At 45.6% G+C, this 14,587-nt stretch overlaps 1 long non-coding RNA gene across 1 annotated transcript in view; it reads right to left on the bottom strand.

Annotated features, from left to right (window-relative positions):
- Positions 1 to 213: 213 nt before the first annotated feature.
- LOC121039854 (uncharacterized) overlaps positions 214 to 14,587 on the bottom strand; it is a 28,903-nt gene continuing 14,529 nt past the window's right edge. The window contains exons 3-4 of the long non-coding RNA XR_005795027.1: positions 13,375 to 13,487; positions 214 to 419 (exon numbers count right to left, since the gene is read on the bottom strand). This is a non-coding gene — a long non-coding RNA (uncharacterized LOC121039854). The remainder of the gene's footprint in view (positions 420 to 13,374; positions 13,488 to 14,587) is intronic.

Genomic DNA, 14,587 nt, shown 5'->3' with positions numbered 1-14,587 from the left:
CTCCCCCGTTCATGCTCTGTCTCTCTCTGTCCCAAAAATAAAACGTTGAAAAAAAAAAAAACTTTTTTTAATGTTTATTTATTTCTGAGACAGGGACAGACAGAGCAGGAGTATCGGAGGGGCAGAAAGAGAGGGAGACACAGAATCTGAAGCAGGCTCCAGGCTCCGAGCTGTCAGCACAGAGCCGGACGTGGGGTTTGAACTCACCGCGAGATCATGACCCGGGCTGAAATCGGACGCTTAACCGACTGAGCCACCCAGGCGCCCCGGTTTGTTTTTTTAATTGAACAAGAAGCAAGACTTAGTCTGGAAGCTTCAAGCCCTGGCGCAGAATTGCAGCTCGAGGGTGCTTTGGGGTCTCAAATCGTCCTCCGGGACACAGCCTCAAGCAAGCAGCCTCTGGCCTGGAGAGCTTCTCTCTGGAAGAAATGGACCCATCCGTGAGGTGTGGCAGCGGGCAGGACTCCTGGGAACTGTTGGCTGTCAGCTGGCTGCTGCTAGGTGTCTCCAGGCCTGGAGCCCTGCGCAAGGCACTGAACAGCACATCAGATCCCATCCAATTACCACCTGGTTTACAGTAAATACGCCTCCAGGCCCAGGGGCCCCAAAGCCAGGTGCCCAGGAGCCAGCAGGCTTTTGGGAGAGACTCTGTTTCCTCCTCCCTCCCCTCCCCTTCCTGCCTCCTTCCCCTTCCCTCCCCTACTCCGAGGATAGGCTTGAAGCTAACACGATTTGGGAAAGGCCAGCCTCTTAAAGAAAAAAAAAAAAGCGCAAAATTATGAAATAAAATTTCACTACGGGACTTCAAAAGGAGTCCATGCAAGTGAGGGGCTTAACCTTCACAAGCTTTGTGGTAGATGCACCTTTAATCTTGATTTCGGTTTCCATCATTTCCATGAATTTCCTGTTTTTGTTACATATGTACTCCTAAACGATATCAAGTGTCCTTTTACACATTTTTGAGCTTTCTATAAATGATATGCTCTATGGTATTTGTGTGGAAACCTGTTTTTTACTTGTTGGTTTTTTTTTTTTTAATTCAACATATTTGGGAAATGTATCCATGTTGATATGTATAGCTTTAGTTTCTATAAATTGCTATATACTATACCACGGTATGATTATCAGAACTTATCCATTCTGCTGTTGCCATTTTTTTTTTTGTAAAAAAAGCAGGCTGTACGACAAAAGTAGGTTGTAAAAAAAAAAAGGCAGGGCGTAAAACAAACATACACGCGGCAGAGCAAGTAAATCAGTATCATTTTTCGGTAAGACTCGAATAGAACTAGGTCAATAAAACATGATTCAGAAGGGGCGCCTGGGTGGCGCAGTCGGTTAAGCGTCCGACTTCAGCCAGGTCACGATCTCGCGGTCCGTGAGTTCGAGCCCCGCGTCAGGCTCTGGGCTGATGGCTCGGAGCCTGGAGCCTGTTTCCCATTCTGTGTCTCCCTCTCTCTCTGCCCCTCCCCCATTCATGCTCTGTCTCTCTCTGTCCCAAAAGTAAATAAAAAACGTTGAAAAAAAAAAACAAAAACATGATTCAGAAAAGAATCTAGGAACAATGCAGCAAGTTGGTGTATGATACAACACTTCAAGTCGCTGGGGAAAAGTAAACTATTTAATGAATGGTATCAAATCAGCATTTATATGTAGACAAAATAAATGAAAGCAAGTCTCTACCTTAGATGATGCACAAAATTATACTCTAGATGAATTAAAAACCTAAACCCTTGAAACGAAAGTTTTAAACTAGTAGGGGAAACAAGTAAGGGGAAATATCATTACACTCCAAGGAAAAGGGAGACCTTGAAGAGGCCATGGAAAGCAAAACTCAAACAGTAAAACGCTAAACAACTTGAGTTCTTGAGTAAATGTTACCTAACTTGTAAACGAGAAAAAGAACTGTGCACTTGGCCCCTAAACAACACAGATTTGAACGGCATGGGTCCCCTCATACATGATGTCTTACAGTATAGCACTATATGTGTATTTTCTTTTTCTTTTTTTTTTTAATGTTTATTTATTTTGAGAGAGAGAGAGACAGCATGAGCCAGGGGAAGGAGCCGAGAAAAAGAGAGAGAGAGAGAGAGAGAGAGAGCCCCAAGCAGGCTTTGTGCTGTCAGCACAGAGCCCAATGCCATGCTTGATCTCATGAACCGTGAGATCATGACTTGAGCTGAAATCAAGAGTTGGATGCTTTACTGACTGAGCCACCCAGGCGGCCCTGTATTTTCTTATTCTTGTGATTTTTCCTAACATTTTCTCTCTTCTCCGTAGCTTACTTTATTGTAAGAATGTAGTAACAATAAAACGTAAAATATGTGTTAATCAGCTGTTTACATTATCAGCAAGACTTCTGGTCACCCACAGGCTATGTATCAGTAGTTAAGTTTTGGGGGATTCAGACTATATGCAGATTTTCTACTGGGGACAGAGGAAGTCCTCACTCCTAAGCCCTGAGTTGTTCAAAGCTCCAATATATAACAAAAGATACCCCAAACAATATTAAAGGCAAGCCAGAGGCTGAGAAAATTTGCAATACATGCAACAAAGAATGAGTATAACAGATATATTAAAAACAAAAAAAACCCAACCTTTAGAAAGATGAGCAAAGGATATGAATACACAATTCACATAAGAGGAAATATGAATAGCTACAAACCTATAAGACACTCAAACAGTTTTTGTCAGGCAAATACTAATTAAAACAGTGAAGAGACAGTGGTTTACGCCTACTACAACTGGCCACATTGACAGGTCTGGAGGCCAAAGCGTCACTGAGACTGCTGAGACACTTCATATGACCCACAGCCACTTTGGAGGCAACGTGGGCATAGTCTCAGATCCAGAATTTCCCCTTGTAGAAATTTAAAATAGAGAGATGTGGGAAAAAATATATAAGACATTTATTGCAACATTGTTTGAGGTAGTGAAAAATTGTTAACAATCCTAAGGGTCCACTAAAAGCGGAGAGGATGATTAAATATGGTATATCCATACAATGGAATACCACTCAGCAGTTGAAAGAAATTAGTTTGGTTCATAAATTAACGCGGTTAGATTTCCAAAACATTGATAAGTTGCAATAGATGATTGCTAAGTTGCACAGTATGATGCCTCTTATGTAAAAATAATCCACAAAATATGTTATATATAATTATAAAACTCTGGAAGGAAACACACCAAACTCCCAAAAGTGGCTGGTCACTTAGATAGAGAGAAAGGCCTGGGATTATGAGATGTGGTCAATGGATGATTTGGTTTAATATATGATATTCTGGTTTTCTTTAAAAGATGCCTGCATTTATGTATCTCTTGTTAGATTAAAAATAAAAGATTGGGGGGTGGGTGCCTGGGTGGCTCAGTCAGTTAAATGACAGACTCCTGATTTCAGCTCAGGTCATGATCTCACAGTTGTGAGATCGAGCCATGCTTCAGGCTCCTAGCTGGGCATGAAGACTTCTTATGATCCCCTCTTTTTCCCTTTCCCTCTGTGCCTCCCCCCTCTCTCTCAAAAAAAAAAAATAAAGATTAAATTAAATTAAAAGATTGGAAGGATTCATGTTTGCAGTCCTAACTCTTAGAATGAAACTATAAGTGATTTTTACTTCTTTTTTTTTTCTTATCTGTATTTTCTAAAATTTCCACAATGTTGATGTATCACATTTGTGATAAGAATACAGTCATTTTTTATTTTTACAAAAAAAAAAAATTTAAGTAATCTCTATATCCAACATGGGGCTCAAACTCACAACCCCGAGGTCAAGAGTCACATGCTCTACCAACTGAGCCAGCCAGGCACCCCAAATACAGTTATTTTTTCAAAGATTGATGAAAGTTTCAAAAATTCTTAAAAAGTTAGTTTTAGGTTACCTGTATTTTTTTTTTTAATTTTTAAATGTTTTATTTGTGAAAGAGACAGACCGAGTGTGAGCGGGGGAGGGGCAGAGAGAGAGGGAGACACAGAATCTGAAGCAGGCTCCAGGTTCTGAGCTGTCAGCACAGAGCCCGACGTGGGCCTCGAACTCATGGACTGTGAGATTATGGCCTGAGCCGAAGTCGGACGCTTAACTGACTGAGCCACCCAGGCGCCCCAGGTTACCTTTAAATATAAACCTCCTCCCCCAGACTTAGACACACAGCACTGTGTTTGGGAAGGATGGCAGGTTTTATCACAAAATTAGAAAAATCCCAAAGTTTGGAAGTATAGCAAAAGGTTCTAGGATTCATTTAGCCAAGCCTGGTTCAAGAGATTCTAGGCAAATGGCTCTTGCATTCTACTCACCAATGTTCTGTTACCCAGCACACTGCAAGGACTTGACTTGACTTACAACTTACTGACAATAAATATTTAACTACAGTTAAACATAGCTACTTTCTGGGAGTGAGTTTTCTCAGATGGCTGAGGGCATATCCTTTTAATGTCTTTTACATTTTTTTTTTGTATTGTAATGAGTTGGAGTAGAACTGTTTCTAGAATATTTTATCTACTTCTCTGCCTTTTTAAATAGAACACAGAACATCTAGTTATAGCTTTCCCAGTGTTGCCATTTCCCAAGACTGCTGCGAGTTACCCTGTCAGTTTTCTGTCTATAGCACCCTCTTTCCTTCTAATCCACCATGAATTTAGAAGTTAACTTCTTGGAGTTCTTTGTAAAATAATCAGCCTAAGAGGCTCACGCTAAGAGGATTCCCTAAAATAAAAGAATGCACCAACTTTATGCCATCTTTTTAACTGAAATTAATTTTAGTTTTATTTTATTTTATCTTGTTTTGTTTTTTACTTCCTTCTGGTTTTCAGGGGTGTTCTCAAGTGATGGCTTAAGTCTCGAAGGTGGGACAGGTGGAGAGAAAAGAACAGTGTCACTCATTGCCAGGGTGATCTCCATCAAGGGCAAAGGTTTTGCTATTGGCACAGGGTTCTTGCCACAGAAATGAGAGGCCAAAAGATGAAATGTCTAAAAAGCCCTACACTGAGACCGAAACCGGAGTCACACAGCATCTGCTGTAAGAGTCTGTGGTTGGTGCAAGAATTTCCCAAGATACAGCAAGTGATCATTAATGACGTCTTTGTCAGAAACAACCTGAAGCAGCCGAGAAAGCTGGGAGCTGGGAGGTGGTGCGGGGGGCAGAACTATAATCTCAGGCCTCCTTTGGGCAAAATCGGCAGGGGGAAGGTGAGAGAACATAAAGCAGGGCCACCACGCTCAAGTATCACAGATCGAGACCTTTCTTAACGTGTGGGTCTCTGCGCTTTGCTCTTTCTTCTTCATGCTGCTGTGACCCAGAGGGCTGGTGACTCACCACTAGATCCCGACCCTCTGAGTGCAGGCAGTTATGGCTCATTAGATGTTAACTGCACTGGTGGTGAGCAGATCTAATAAAACCACGTAAGAGAAAGTGCCCGGTGCCTTTCAGGAGTGCTGTCACTCAGAAGAGCGCAGGGCTGTGCAAGTTGCCCCTGCGATGTGTCCGTGCCACGTAAACTCACAGAAATCCTACCACAAGGAGACGGCCTGTTCCCAAGTCGCATCCGGGGGCTGTGATGTTCATTTCTGGCCCTTGCCGTTTGCCAGTGTGGTTGCACCGTGCGTGTATGCTGAGGATGATGGCCCCCGGACAAGGCATGGGAGCCTGGGACAGACGGGCCACCAGGGTCTCTCGGCTTCTTCCTCTCTCTGTGCCTCAATCTTCCTTCAATCAAAGTGGAGCTTCACCTGTTGCCCTGCCTCAAGTCTAGCTTCCCGAAAGGTGAAAATAAATCATGCCTGTGGACATGCTCAGAATTACGCGAGGAGGAAGGGGATGGTGTTTGGGGGGAGTATTGTGTTCAGGGGAGTATCCTCAAAGGTCTAATCCCGAGTGGGAAGTCGGGACAAAGCTCTGTGGTTTGCTCACCGGTCCTCTTCAGGGTAAAGCTCAGCCTGAGGGTTGCCCATTCCAGCTTTGGAACACCCACAGCCTTGGGAGGCCACGGTGAGCATGCTTAAATTTGTGGAATATTGGCCCAGGAAAGGACCCGAAAGATCAGTTCCCTCATTCTACAGACAGCAGTGGAGGCACACAGAGGTGAAGGGACTTCTGCAAGGTTACACAGCTACTCCTACATCCAGGCCTTCACTTTATGAGCCCGGTGTCTTTTTCACAGACTTTCTCAAAGTGGAGTCCTCTGAGATTTCTTGTCCACATCACCCCGTGTATAAATGAGGGCACAGGAGAGATGGTGGGTGTAGAGAGGAGAGTTGCTGAGAGATTCCTGGGTCCTACCTGAGACCCACTGAATTCAGAATCTCCGAGAGTGGGACCTGGGAATCTGCATGGTAGCACCAAGCGATTCCTAGGCAGTCCTGCTTTGTTTCAACAACACCTTGAAGTGTTGCTTCTAAATGATCTATGTAGAGTAGCTACCATTTATAAATGGCCTCCGAGAGAACACAAAAAGGACACAGACTGCTAGTGGTCACTGGACAAAGCCGTGCCCTCAATTAGCCACCGTGTGTGACAGTTAGCTTTGTGTCCTTTAAGCCACAATCACGCAGTGGAATGTTCTGAACAATCAAAGCAACTCGGGAAACACACAGACCTCATGTGGCGCGTTTAAGAGCCTTTCTTCTCCCGGGTCCTGGGACGGGTGTGCCTGCCTTGGCAGGTCCCCCTGGCTTATCTTAGCATACCCACCACCTCTCGGAGACGTCTGGCTTCACACACGTGTCTCTGGCCTGACAGCAGATGGTTTCTGATGGGCTGAACCCATCCCTCTCCTAATCAACCAAAAAGGACCTGGCAGGTCCACGGGCGATAAATACAGCTGAGATCTCCCCTGTAGGAGCCCCTTGGGAGGTTGAAAAGGGAATGCGAAGAAGTGATGGGCAGGCCAGCAGCTTCCACTGAGGGCCCACCAAGGGCACCGTGTACAACTTCCCTGCTGTTCCTACACGTCCAGACACAATCACGCAGAAAGGCTGTGGGACCCAGCTGGGTCCCTGGGTACTCTGTAATGGCTTGAACCTTAGGGAAGATTTTCCTTGGGTGCCCATACACCTGACTGCTCCTTGTCTGTCTCCCAGCAGGTCTCTCCCCACCCTTCCCCACCCCACCCCCCGACTCCAGACAGCCTTGGCTGCTCTCTCCTGCTTGCCCGTCCAGGTAGCACGCAGCAAAGACAGAGCCAGGTTTCAAGAAGGGGCCCATGAGGGGAAACCACTCATTAAAAGACAAACCTCATGTCAGCAGTACCTAAGGGTGTGGCAGGACAGGACAGGCCTGCAGAAGTTTCCTGCAGTCTGCATTTATATTATATTTTTTGAAAGTTGGCGTTTTGGCTTGAGAAAAGGTAGGAAGGGCTGTTGGTTTTAACTTCTCTGAGAGCTGTGGTAGAAAATATGCCAGAGGCTCTAAGAGCGCAGGGGTCCGGTGTCCCCAACACTCCGTTCATGCCTAGCACTAAGAAGGTGTCCAAAGATGATGTGTCAAATGCATAAGCCACGGCCACTTCCTGCTGGGTGATACTCACTAAGGTGGTGGTGACTGACTGCACAGTCCAGGGTGTGGGCCACAGAATCCCAGGCTCAGAAACCCGCTTTTGTTGGTGCCCCAAGGGTACTCTGACTCCTCAGGTGTTTCTATATTTATCAAACACTCGAGATTAACGTGTGGAATGAGGATGCCAGGTCACCCGTGAATTTACACACTGAGAAAGAAATGCACGGGGGCCTTGCACGTTCCAACTCCGTAGCAATCCCTGTGGAAACCCAAAGATGACCCGGATGGTGACCTGCTGAGCACAGAGCCAGAACCAGGGCATTTAGATGAATCAGACATTTTTTGACCTCATAATAGGTTTCAGGCCTTTGCAGAACCATCCCACCAAAGGCAGAAATACCGGTGTGCCGTCGTCATTCACGGCCCTGCGGGTCCTGGCATCAGAGAGGCTGGCAAAGGATGGGACACTGAAGGTTGTTCCCTCTTTCTTTTCTTCATCTCTGTCCAGACAAGTGCCGCTGACGTTTCCATCTGTGAGTCTGCTTTTACTTCTAGACTTTAACAACCCTTTCTGATTAACCCATTCCTTTCCCCCTTAGCTTTATTGAGTTATCACTGATACGCGGCCTTGTATAAGTTTAGGGCATACAGATAGCGACTGGCAAACATATATGATGAAACGTTTACCACAAGAAGTTAACAGCCATCATTTCACATAGTTACAAATAATGTGTGTCTTCCATTTGGGATTTACTCTACTAGCAACTTTCAAAGAGACCACGCGGCGGTCATTATGGCCATCGTGTTGCGTACGACAGCCTGAGTACTTATTTCTCTCATAACTGCAAGCCTGTACCTTCAAACCATCTTCCTCCAATCTCCCCACCCCCTACCCTGGCCTCTGGGAACCACAAATCGAGTCTCTTTTTCTGTGAATTCTGCTTATAAGTGAGATCACACAGGATTTGTCTTCCTGTGTCTGACTCACTTCACTGAGCATAATGGCCTCAAGGTCCATTCCTTTTTCTTTTTTTTTTTTCAAGTTTATTTATTTATTTTTGAGAGAGGGAGAAAGCACGAGCCTGAGTTGGGGAGGGGCAGAGAGACAGAGAAAGAGAGAGAGCGTTTTGGGCACGGGGGTGGGGGGCGATTCCAAGCAGGGTCCACACTCAGCACTGAGCCAAAAATCGAGAGTCTGATGTTTAACCGACTGAGCCACCCAGGGGCCCCCTTTTTTTCTTTAATTGAAATATTGCTATTTTCAACCAATGGATCAGTCAGATTTTATAGACCCGAGCAACCTCTTCTCTCTTTCAAATGACCGCACACCTCCAGTGTATTGTGTGTAGATTTTCAAGTTTAGCACTCAGAAGAAAGCGAACTGTCCCTCATTGCCAAAGCCTTGAGGATCACCAAGCTCCCAGGTACTGACGGCTGCCACAAATCAGGCTTCTAGATAGATCAGGTTAGGGAGTTTTGTTTTACCTTTTCCCTGACCCTCTCAGTGCTGTGCTGTATAGTACCAAGGGCTTAGGTGGATGTTGGTGAGAACCTCCAATGTCAGCTAAGGAGGCCACTGATGCTGAGGAAATCCCTCTCAGTAGGGGCTCAGAGTGGAAGAGTGTAGTGGGCACAGATTTGACCCACCCTGTTAGTGACCATTCCCCCCGCCCCCCCCCGCCACTTTCTCTCCCTTTCTCTGGGGACTGTCTGACCAGCCTGAGGAGTCTCTGCTGTCACTTGGGAATGGACATTTTCGGGCTGTGAAATCTACCTCATGGTGACAGAAAAAGCAGCACCCAAAAATCACGGGGCACAAAAAACTAGAGTCAGAAGGAAGCTGGGGGCGCCTGGGTGGCTCAGTCGGTTAAGCGTCCGACTTTGGCTCAGGTCATGATCTCACAGTTTGTGAGTTCAAGCCCCATGTGGGGCTCTGTGCTGACAGCCCAGAGCCTGGAGCCTGCTTCGGATTCTGTGTCTCCCTCTCTCTCTCTGCCCCTCCCCTGCTTGTGCTTTCTCTCTTAAAAATAAATAAGCATTAAAAAAAAAAAAAAGGGAAGCAATGATCAGAAAGCACCTAGAATAGTGATCAGTGATCAGCACTTATTGGGTACTTGTTGACTTATTGGATATTTGTTGACTGACTGGCTGAATGAATTCTTGAATAGTCCAACCAGCTCCTTTTAGAAAGGAGGAGACTGAAGGGGGTGGGAAATGCTGATTGGTTCCAAGTGCCACAGCAGAGCCCTGGCACCTGGGGCAGAGTAGGGACTTGAGTCTCAGCTCTGCATTTGTGATATCACAACAGTGGCAACTGGATAAATCAACAGCAGCAGGGGGTGGTGGGAAGGGAATAAGGGTGACACTTAGGGATCATAAAAAGAGTAAAATGATTTTAATGTTCATTTTGAGAGAGACGAGAGAGCGAGAGTAGGGCAGAGGGAGCGACGGAAAGAGAGAGGGAGAGAGAATGAATCCCAAGCAGGCTCCGTGCTCTCAGTGCAGAGCCGAGGCGGGCCTCAATCCCACGAACCGAGATCAAGACCTGAATGGAAATCAAGAGTTGGACGCTTAACCGACTGAGCCACGCAGGGACCCCTGAAACGGTTTTAAGTAATCACAGAAGGACCCAACCAGCAACAACCTCAAAGCTTGCCCCTGTCTTCGGGCCTTGATCCCACTGCCCCTTGAGCTCTCTCCTCCATTCCCAGTTTCACGCAGCATTTTCCTGGATGAGGCACCATGATGTTTTGCTTCCACGTTAAGTTTCTTTCTCTCGCCCCCACAGTCAACATACGTGATCACGAATTCTGTAATAAGTAACACTCTCAGTAGGTCCAGCTCCCCTTAAAACACGCCTTCTTTCCTCTTCACCATCAAACCCCTTGAAAAGCAGAGCCTAGACCTGTACTGCTCAATGGTCGTCACCAGCTCCATGTAGCTGTTAAGCACTTGAAAGGTGCCTAGCCTGAATCGAGATGGGCTTGGAGTATAAAACATACAGTGATTTCAAAGACAATGTGAGAAAGAATGTCAAATACCTCATCAATAATGACTTTGGATAAACTGAGATGAATAAAACATATGAACATTAGTTTCACCTGTTTCTTTTTAATTCTCTTTTTAATTTTTTTTTCAAGATTAGATTTTTTAAATTTTTGCGGGGAGGGGCAGAGTGGAAGAGACTCTTCAGCAGGCTCCACACCCAGCGGGGCTCGATCTCACAACTGTGAGATCATGACCTGAGCCGAAATCAAAGAGTCAGACGCTTAACTGACTGAGCCACCCAGGCGACCCTGTTTTTTAAATTTTTTTAATGTTTATTTGTTTTTTGAGAGACCGTCAGAGTGTGAGCAGGAGAGGGGCAGAGAGAGAAGGAGACACAGTTTCTGAAACAGGCTCCAGGCTCTGAGCTGTCAGCACAGACGCAGTGCTTGAACTCGTGAGCCACCAGATCATGACCGGATCCGAAGTTGGACGCTTAACCGACTGAGCCACCCAGGCGCCCCTCCTCTTTTTACATTCTTAATGTGGCTACCAGAAAATTTGAAATTACATATGCGGCATGCGTTGCATTTTTATTGGGCCCTGCTGGTCTAGACACTGCTTCAAAGCATTTAAAGACTGTAACAAGTATAAAGCACAACGCTCATAAAATTAAAATGGGCTTTGAGTCTACGCAAGAGCTTTTGTTCTCAAACCCTCGTTTACAATCAGCTTTCAAGTAAGGGAACGTGGAAGTTGTGGCATGAGAAATTGGGAGGGAAATAAGAAGCTCACTTGCTCATTTCCCAGGAAAACTGACCCTTCAAGGGCAATAATGGTACAGCCAATGCCGGTCCAGGCTTTCTGTCTGTCATAAGACATCCTGGCCATAGCAACACCCTCAGAATCCGTTTGAGGTTGTGCCTCCCTGCGGGCAGCTTCGTGCCCTCTGTGACTGACTGGGGATGCCCATGTCGGGCATTTGAGGTCCAGGGCAGAGCAGGAAAGAGCGCGAGGTGGCATGGAGTCACTGGAAGAGCCTGAGATAGCATGAGAAGTCATGAAACCCTCTAGGTTTCCTCCTACGCGTGGTGCAGTCAATGTGCTGTAGCACGTGCCGGCTCTGGAATTCCTGCCCTTCTTCCTTATGCTTAGCACATGGGAAGCCTTGAGCAAGTGACTGGAGGGCTCTTGGCCTCAGTTTCCTCACTTGTAAGGTGCAGACTACGGTAGTCATGCCTTATGGAGTGGTGTAGCATCCAAAAGCTAATCCGTGCACAGCAAGTGCCCCATAAATGTTAAAGCAAACAGACAAGAACTGAAGGACCGAGGGATTGTAAGGGCTCTCCAGTCCCACTCCCACCCAAACTCAAGAAAGCCCCTTGGGGTGCCTGGGCGGCTCTGTTGGTTGAGTGTCCAGCTTCGGCTCAGGTCACGATCTCATGGTTAATGAGTTCAAGGCCCGCATCGGGCTTCAGTGCAGAGCCTGCTTTGGATCCTCTGTCTCCCTCTCTTTCTGCTCCATCCCCATGCATGTGCGCTCTCTCTCTCTCTCTCCCAAAAATAAATCAACATTTAACTGAGAACAAACTGAGGGTTGATGGGGGGTGAGAGGGAGGGGAGGGTAGATGATGGGCATTGAAGAGGGCATCTTTTGGGATGAGCACTGGGTGTTGTATGGAAACCAACTTGACAATAAATTTCATCTATTAATAAATAAATAAATAAACATTTTTAAAAATGCCCCTATATTTTCCCTGATAGCTAGCCGCTGCTTATTCACTGCCAGTGGTGGAGGCTCAATGTCTCGCTGTCTCCTTGTTTGTTTTTTAGTTTAATTGTTTTTGTTGTGGTAAAATTTATAGAACATCAAAGTAACCATTAAGTACACTTAAGTGCAGTAAGTATATTCACTGTGTTGTGGAGCCTTCCCACTGTCTGTCTCCAGAATTTCTCATCGTCCCAAATGGAAACTCTGTGCTCTTTAGACGATAACTCCTCTGGCTCCTGTCCCCTTGGACCCTGGTAACCACTGTTCTTCTGGTCTGTGTGGTTTTTGACTACCGGAGATCTCTCGAATGACGGGAATCCTTTTGTCCTTTGTGACTGGCTTATTTCACTTACCGTAATGTCTTCAAGGTTTACCCGTGTTGTGGCCTGTGTCAGAATTCCCTTCCTTTTCAAGGCTGAATAATATTCCTTTGTATGTGTGGACCACATTTTGTTTATCCATTCACCTGCTGGTGGGCCCTCAGAGTTTGAATGTTTCCTACCAATTCCTCCACAGAGCGAGCGAAAACCTGCCTTTCTGTGACTTCCACCCACCCGTCCAGCTCTGCCCTTAGGGCCCACAGCCTGAGAGTGGCCCACAGGAATCCCTGGATTTTTTTTTTTTTAACATTTGTTTATTTTTGAGACAGAGAGAGACAGAGCACGAACAGGGGGAGGGTCAGACAGACAGGGAGACACAGAATCCGAAACAGGCTCCAGGCTCCGAGCTATCAGCACAGAGCCCGATGCAGGGCTCGAACTCACGGACCACGAGATCATGACCTGAGCTGAAGTCGGATTACTAACTGACTGAGCCACCCAGGCGCTGCAGGAATCCCTGGATTTGAAGAGAGGTCTTGAATCCTCACTGCCAATTCCTCAAAAGCTAAGCAGTCTCTGGCTATTTCATAATTTTCAGATGCTTTGCCATTGTGGTGTGGGTCTTTAGACCCACTTCAATTTAGTGATCTGCTTCCAAACAGGAATTATCCTCAACTCACCTGAGCTGAACTGTATTCCAGGACTACAACCTCTCTTATCTCGACCCTTTACTAACACAGCCAAGCAGCACATTGCCTTTTTTTTTGGTCAGCCATATTTCCTTGATTCATTTATTGAACAGGTTTTATTGGGTACCTTGTAAAGGTGAGGCAATTCAGGGCAGTCATCTGGAGCTTGAGCTCCAGAGCCAGACTTCATAGATGCCATCGTTCGTGTTTCTTGATTTCTCGGAGCCTCAGTTTCCTTATCTGTGAAATAGTAAAAATCGAACCCACCTCATTGGGTTGTTGTACTCATTGAGTGAATTAGTGCATGTAAAACATTCGAAGTGTGCCTGACACTCCATAAATGTACTATTTCTCTGCACAGGGCACTATGCCCGGAGCTGGGGGCACAGCAGTCAGCCAGGCAGACCAGCTATGGGCTTTTTGTGGTTTGTAGTCTAGTGAAATGGTCGGACAAGTAAACCATTACATGACAACTAGAATTTATTCATGGGCAAACGTATAATTAAAAGATATATTTTTTAAGTGGAAATAAATCCCAGTTGCCCCACAGCATATCAAGCCTTATGATGAGAAAATTACAGGGTGATATAGGAGCACAAAAGTGGGGCACCTAACTCACCTTCATTCATTCATTCATTCATTCATTCATTAAAAATAAATACTTATTAGGTTCTTGTCATGTGTTAGGTACTATTGTAGACTTTGAGAATGATCAGTGGACCAAAAAAAAAAAGGCTTTTCTCTTAAAAAGCATATGTGATATAGGAGGGAGACAGACAAAAGCATAATAATAAAACTATAAGTAACAAAAGTCACATTATGCATTAATAAGTGATAAATACAACTATGTTGTCTGTTAGGAGGTAGGCTGGCATGATTCTTGATAGACAGGGTTTTCTAGATAAATGACAGGGAGGACTTTGGGATGACTCCTGGGTTTCAGCCTGAGCAACTAGAGGTGAAGGTGTGGGATCAGGATGGCTTCCCAGAGGAGGTGACATCTAAAGGGGGGGCTGGAAGGACAAGTGGAGGCTATCCAAATGAAGCGTGCCAGGGAAAACGCCCTAGAAACTGGAGCTTGTGCCAAGTTCACAGACAACTACAGAGTCATGTGAAGATTCAGCAGTTCAGGGGTGCTCTATCCTGTTCAGCATACCCATCCTGTTTAGGATTGAAGTGCAGCATTTTACGTTTTTAGAGATTTTAAAAACAACCTTGACTTTTAGCATTCCGGGAAGCCATTCCCCCGGTATTATGTCTTCTAAGAGGTTGATAAGTCTGTTGAATTCCATGACTTTTTCTAGTAGCTGACTTTAAAAAATAGTTGAATTGAACCCGGT

The sequence above is a fragment of the Herpailurus yagouaroundi genome, unplaced genomic scaffold (genome assembly GCF_014898765.1).
Source record: "Herpailurus yagouaroundi ecotype Mexico unplaced genomic scaffold, PumYag 181, whole genome shotgun sequence".
In the NCBI taxonomy this organism is placed as follows: domain Eukaryota; kingdom Metazoa; phylum Chordata; class Mammalia; order Carnivora; family Felidae; genus Herpailurus; species Herpailurus yagouaroundi.
Note: the sequence above shows the minus strand (reverse complement) of the source record. Positions and strands in the feature narration are given on the sequence as shown.